General features: G+C 33.9%; 1 protein-coding gene across 7 annotated transcripts in view; it reads left to right on the top strand.

The window, feature by feature from the left end:
• Positions 1-6,669, top strand: part of Zbtb20 (zinc finger and BTB domain containing 20) — a 1,008,106-nt gene that overhangs the window by 499,479 nt on the left and 501,958 nt on the right. The gene's annotated exons all lie outside the window — the stretch shown is intronic.

Here is a 6,669-nt window from a genome sequence, read left to right as displayed (position 1 = left end):
CAGATCCACATGTGTAAATATTATATTGTCTCCCTAGTGTGAGAACCTGAAAGAATACATAAAATATGAAAGAAATAATATATAATAGTATATAGAAAGAAACTGAACATAAAGAATAAATAATAAGATGAGGGAAAGGGAAAAGAGATGGGAAAAAAGGTAAGGAGGAAAAATCATGCAAGTGTATATTCAGGATAGCTCTGATGGTTGTAGTACTCATTTCCATCAGTTTTTTTTGGAAGTAACAGTTAATGTTTAAAATTCTTAGGTTGACAAACTCCATATTCTATTATCTATAGTCTGAGCAACTACATTGAAGACAGCAAAGTGCAATACAAAATCTATGGTTCAATACCTCTCATCCTGTTCTTCTAAATGTACCATTTCTTATGTCTTTTCAATTAATGTTTCTCTTTAAAATAACTTTTGAAAAAATAAAGTTAAAAAAGGACCAGAAAAAAAATAAAATTTATTGAAAGTAAGCATTAATGTTTAATTATTTGATCAATTTTGCATACCTATATCTTTAGTCTGAACACCAGATTTTTTTTAAAGCTATAGCTATTTAATGTTTTTTGTTTGTTTGTTTGTTTTGATGGAACCAGGGATTGAACTCAGGCCCTTATGCATGCCAGGAAAGCACTTATTCTACTGAGCCATCTCCCTGGCCTTGGACCACCAGATTTGATAATGAAAATATGTAACAACCAGTTTTTAAATTTTTATTCTTCTATTGAAACTCTGTATCATGTGTACTGTCACTTGATACTGTTTTTCTCTTTGTGCTATTTTTTATCTTTAAAATGAAATAAAAGTAAAAATTAAAAATTGATCATTCATCTAAATACTAAAACTAGTGTTTGGAAGTGGCACAGGGTTGAAGGCACACATGTAGCATGAAACCATTGCACAAATTTATTTTTCAGATAAATAGGATGACATGTAATTTCCTAAAACCCACTTGATGTATGAATCTGAGTAGAGGAATCTTGATGATCCCTAGAGTCAGGGCTGAGTCCCTCACGTGATCCGTGAACCAGAGCCTCACATTTGACTTTCCTGATGGCTACAACCTCTGAAGCCAAACAAATGAAACTGAGAAGCCACTTTTCAGCCTTAAGCTTGAGACATCCATTTTTATTTCCTGTTATCTTTCTGATCATTATGTTGCCTTCTTGCTGGTAATTGCTTTGCTTCCTCTGTAGAGTCACTGCCACCATAGTTCTGTTATATGAGTATTCTGTGGGCCACACCCTCAGCTGAGTGTGCCTCCAGAAGCCACAGTGTGCTCTACATCCAGCAGAACATACTTGCAAATTAAAGAAGCATCTTAGAAGCAGACCATTTTTTTTGCAAGAATTGTGTAAACTTGCTATTTGTGTTTTCTTGCAGAGTATTATATATATGGTTATTTATAGATTTACACTTTGATATATTGTAAACTTTCCATTTCATTTCAGAAATCTTTAGTGTTAAAAGTTTAATCAAAGCTTTTAAGGAAATTTTTGTAAACTGAAAATTTAAAAAATTATTGGAAACAATCTGCTGGAAGACAAAATAGTAAAACTCTTAAAGACATAGGCATAGGCAAAGACTTTCTGAATAGAACCCAGTTGCTACAAAAATAATATCAAGGACCAACAAATAAAATCATATCAAATAATCAAATCATTCAAATGCTTGAGGAGAACAAAGAAAGCCAACAACAGAGTGAAGACACAACTTACAGAATAGGAAAAAAGTTTTTCCAGCTAGTGATCAAAAGACTAATATCTACAATATATAAAAAATTGAACAATTAGCTCTCATGTATTAGAGAACCAGTGGAGTAATTGGTATCTTAAATGAATAGACATTTTTTCACTGAAGAGGTATAAGTGACCAATGTTCGAATTGCTGACCATTAGAGAAATGCAAATTAAAACCTTAAGATTTTATCTCACTTCAGAAAAAATGACAATATTCAGGAAATAAAATAAGAGCAAACACTGGAAAGGCTATAGCAAAAAGGAAGCCTTCTTCAGGGTTGTTATATATTTATAAACAGATAAAACCACTGTGAAAATCAATGTGGAATCTTCAAATACTAATAATAGAAACAGAGTACCACTCTGTCATACTGAGGGACTAACTTGAGTTATTTGTAGGAAAATGGATGTATTATGAGACCATAATATCACATGAAACAAATCAGACACACAACCTTGATCTTTTTTTTTAATGTATTTGGTACAAGGTCTCACTACACAGCTTGGACTCATATTGATCTTCTTGTTTCAGCCTCCCAAAGCTTGGATTATAGGCATGTACCACCATACCTGGGCTCCTTGGCTGGCTCAGCATGCCCGGTGGTGGGCCAGCCCTGCCTGTGGTGCTTCTTAGGAATCGAACCCTGGTTCTGTGCTTGCCTCACACCCAACAAGCTTAAATATTGTGGTATCCTCTCATATTAGAGTCCCATAATATAAATAAAGTAAAAAATAATGAATAGATAGTAGCAAGTAGCAAGATGACCTTTTAGCATATGGAAAGGGAACCAAAAGACAGAGAAAAGGAGAAGAGGGAATTTTAAAAAGGAGGAGATACTGAAGTGCTGTGTATACGATCCAAATGCCTACAAAGTATTATTACATGATGCAGAGAGAGGATTTAAAAAAGGAATTTAACACTGTCAGAAAAAAAATACATTTGGTAAAAGAACAAAAAGATGATTTGTTATTGTGGATGTTTTATGTATTTGGGACAGGGTTTCACGATGCAGTTTGACTCTTAGAAATCTTCCTATTTTCAGCCTCCCCAGCACTGGGATTACAGGCATGCCCCTCCACACCCAGTCTCAGTGGCTGCCTCAGAATCCCTGGGGAGTGGGACCAGCATAGCATGTGGTGCTGGGGATGGGACCCTGGTCCCTGCACTTGGCAGTTGAAAATGTTGTTAGACAGAGTTTTGTTGTATAATTTGAGTTTTCCATTTGGATTGGCTTTGCTGTCAGAAAGTCAAGTTGATTGTTCATCTGAAGACTAAGTTGATAATTGACTGAATAAAATGTTGAGAACAATCACAGAAGGTAGAATTTGAAGCTACTTAATACAACAAACTTTACAGGGCTATTTTATCCCTTTTTTTCTTAATGTCTCCAGTGAACACATTGTATAAAGTTATGGCTTCCTGTTACATGAAGTGTTTGTTCCTTGACCTACGTACCATAACTGCTTAGCTTACATACACACAAAAAGTTTCCATTCCTCTATTTAGTCTTTTTAACAAAGGTCAAGGTACAGTCTTTCTGTTTCACACAAAAGCTTTTAACACTCCAGCTTTAGAGAGACTTTATATTTTGAATTAGATGGTTTGAAATTGTTGCTTGTTGATATAATAGAAGTACCACAACTATCTTGTGTCTTACCTGTCTCTCTTCGGGACACTTTTGTTTTGTGATGCTGAGAACCAAGGGCTTCACACATGCTAGGTAAGCAAGTCCTCCAGCATTGAACTACACCCCTACCCCATGCAGGATTTTTTTATTTGCCCAATGCACATTGATGTTGATATCAGTAATAGTTAGCCTTCTACCTCCACTTTACTGTTGTTTCCTACCATCCTTTCTCTATTCTTCTTTTGCTTCAGCTCTCTAAGTAATAATCCCCATTATTCTTTTTATTATTTATTTGTTTGTTTGTTTGTTTGTTTGTTGCAGAACTTGGGATTGAACTCAGGCCTTTGTGCTTGCCAGGCAAGCGCTTATTCTACTGAGCCATCTCCCAGCACCCCCCCCAGTATTCTTTATATATAGAATTTCTTTAAAATTATCTTCTGAACAATTACATTTCCATTGAAATCAAGACTCAAATTTCTTCTTAAACGGTTCTTTTCTAAATGAGCAGTGTATTCTCTAATAGTATCTTTTCTTGTTACTCTATCACAATTAACCTATCCATTTCAAAGAAACAAAAATTAAACTCATATTTGTCTTCCTGCTAACGCAAATGTTTTTTAGAGGTTTAAGAGTCTTTAAAGTGTTCAGTAGAGTTCATATCACTCTGTCTTTTTAGTAAAGCTCTTTTCGTATATGCAAAAACTGAAGATGTATGTTCCACATAGTAACTCATTTAGATTGCGAGGCATGATGGCCCACATCTATAATCCCAGGATTCAGAAGGCTTAGGCAAAAGTATTGCGACCAGTTTAATGGCAGCTTGGGCTACATGGCGAGTTTAGAACCAGCCTGAAGTGCATACCAAAAACAACAACAAAAATCATCTGGATTTTTTCCAGCTATTGAATATTTTATTTATATTAAAGCATATTGCTAACGTTTTTCAATTATTAATATTCTTAAAGTAAAGTGGTCTTAATTTGAATTAGTCTTTACATTCTGATTACCTGATCATAGCTATTATTGTAGTTTTCTGAAGAAGAAATTATTCTGTGCCTCTTTGCTTACCTTCTGATGTTTTGCTGACAATTTTTGCCTTCTTTAGCTCATGGAAACTTCTCCCTGATTTCTGCCTTCATCTCCACGTGGCGGCCTTCTTTTTTCTATGTCAGTGTTCAACTTTTCCTTTTTTATACAGACATCAACATATTGAACTAGGGGTCCGCCTCACTTTAGATAAAATCATAAATAATTTTATTTCCAATTACCCTGTATTTAAATTCTGTGTACTAGTGATTAGGATTTCAGTGTATATATTTGGGAAGGGGATATAATTCAACTCATAGTAATAATGAGTACTATTTTTGTGAACATTCCCATGGCATTGATTTCTGCATGACTCAATTATAGGCACATTTCCAAGCTGTGTGTAACTCAACCTTAGATGCATCATCATTCTCTAACTTCCTAGTCCATTCTTCATTTTGAGATACAAAGCAGTCATTTCTTAAAGCTTTCACAATATTTTCTTCTGAATATCTCCCAACATTTCACCTAAAATGAAAGAAGGATCCAAATTTCTGATGTTGGGGGCCAGAGAGATGGCTCAGTAGAATAAGTGCTTCCCTGGCAAGCGCAAGGATCTGAGTTCAATCCTCAGTTCCATCCAAAAAAAAAAAAATTCTGATGTTAATATGTATTAAGAAAGAATAAATTGGTTCCAAGTTAATCTCCCTAAGGTCTAGTGTGCAATAGTATGTGCTCTATGGCGTTGTATTTAGTATACCAATAACTCTAGTTTTCTCTTTAGCTTATGACAATGAAAAGTTAAGATAAGTTTATAAGTTCATATGAAAATGCTGTATATTTGAGATACTAGTGTATTATATATATGATATCAGAAATATATAAATATGTTAATATTTCTGATTAAAGTGTTAGAAATTTATTATCTTATGTACTGGTTGCCCTAAGACTTTACTCACTGCTGTGGAAATAATGTTTCCCTTGAATTTGTTAAGGTACAAATTGAGGTATACAAAAATCATATTTTGTAGGCTTTGTACAGTTCTTATCAGAGTGATATCACTCAATAAACGTATTAGCACAAAAATGAATGAAAATCAATCTCTGTAACTGGGTAAGGAATTTTGAACATTTAGTTCTTTGTAGATAGTCTTCCTTGACAGGATGAGGTGCCTCTACTTCCAGGTGTCAACTTATCAGGGTGGCCAATGTGCTTCTCAGCGCACTATGTCGATGAAATACCCACTGTGCTCCTGATTGTGGCAGCCATACATAAGGTGCTTTAATTCTCAGAATGGCCTATGTTATAGCAAGTATCTTTGTTTTGCCCCTCCCTTAGGTCATTACTCCCACCTGGCAATAGAGAACAAAAAAGAGGTAGGAGGAGATTTTAGGGGACAATTCATAAACATGGCTCTGCCAAGTACAAAAAGCTGCTTAAACAGTTCTGGTTCTAGGGGAACATGTATAGCATTTCTGCCAACTCATTAATGAATACATTTTATTTTGTATATCATTCAACAGTCTGCTAAAAAATCATTTCTCCTGATTCTGTTTTCTCATTACTGAGTCTTGGATCTACCATAAAATCAGCCCACTACACAAATAAAAAGCAGTGTTACTCTCTGTCTTTTAATAGTTTTCTTTCATTCGTATTGGAATGAAAAAGGAATTAAGATCTATTATGTACAGGTACCAACTCCCCACATTGAAAGTACTCATTATATACTTCATCTTATGCTTTGATTTTTTAAAATCAACTTATCTATCATGTTGAAAATCAACTTATATATCTGTATTATATAGTAAATATTTTATTTATTCAATCAACAAAAACTAATTTTATATATTTATGAAGTATAGTGTGATTTATGTAGGTTCTGTAAAAAGATTCAGTCAATCTTATGCATTAATCAGTTCACCTGCAAGTAAGAAATTTTGCTGAAAAGTTATAATAAACTTCACACTAATATAATTCATTCCTATATAGTATTTGGTAAAACATGTAAAAATAATTATACCCATTTTATAGCTGAAAGAGGAAGATATTAAGGTGCTAAATATAATAATTAAGGTTATACTAGGTATTACTGTCATTCTACTTAATTTTTCACTCTCATACTCTGAGATTAAGGGCCTAAATCCAGGATTCAGGCCTCAGTGAGATGATCAAAGTGCTTAAGATAAAAAGACAAAACTGAAAGATAGAGTATATTAAATGATTATAGCACTCTACATACAGTGTTAGAGAGTTATTAAATTGTAAA

This window comes from Octodon degus, unplaced genomic scaffold, assembly GCF_000260255.1.
Source record: "Octodon degus isolate 3935 unplaced genomic scaffold, OctDeg1.0 scaffold00053, whole genome shotgun sequence".
NCBI lineage: Eukaryota > Metazoa > Chordata > Mammalia > Rodentia > Octodontidae > Octodon > Octodon degus.
The sequence above is the reverse complement of the archived record's forward strand: the minus strand, read 5'-3'. Positions and strand labels throughout refer to the sequence as shown.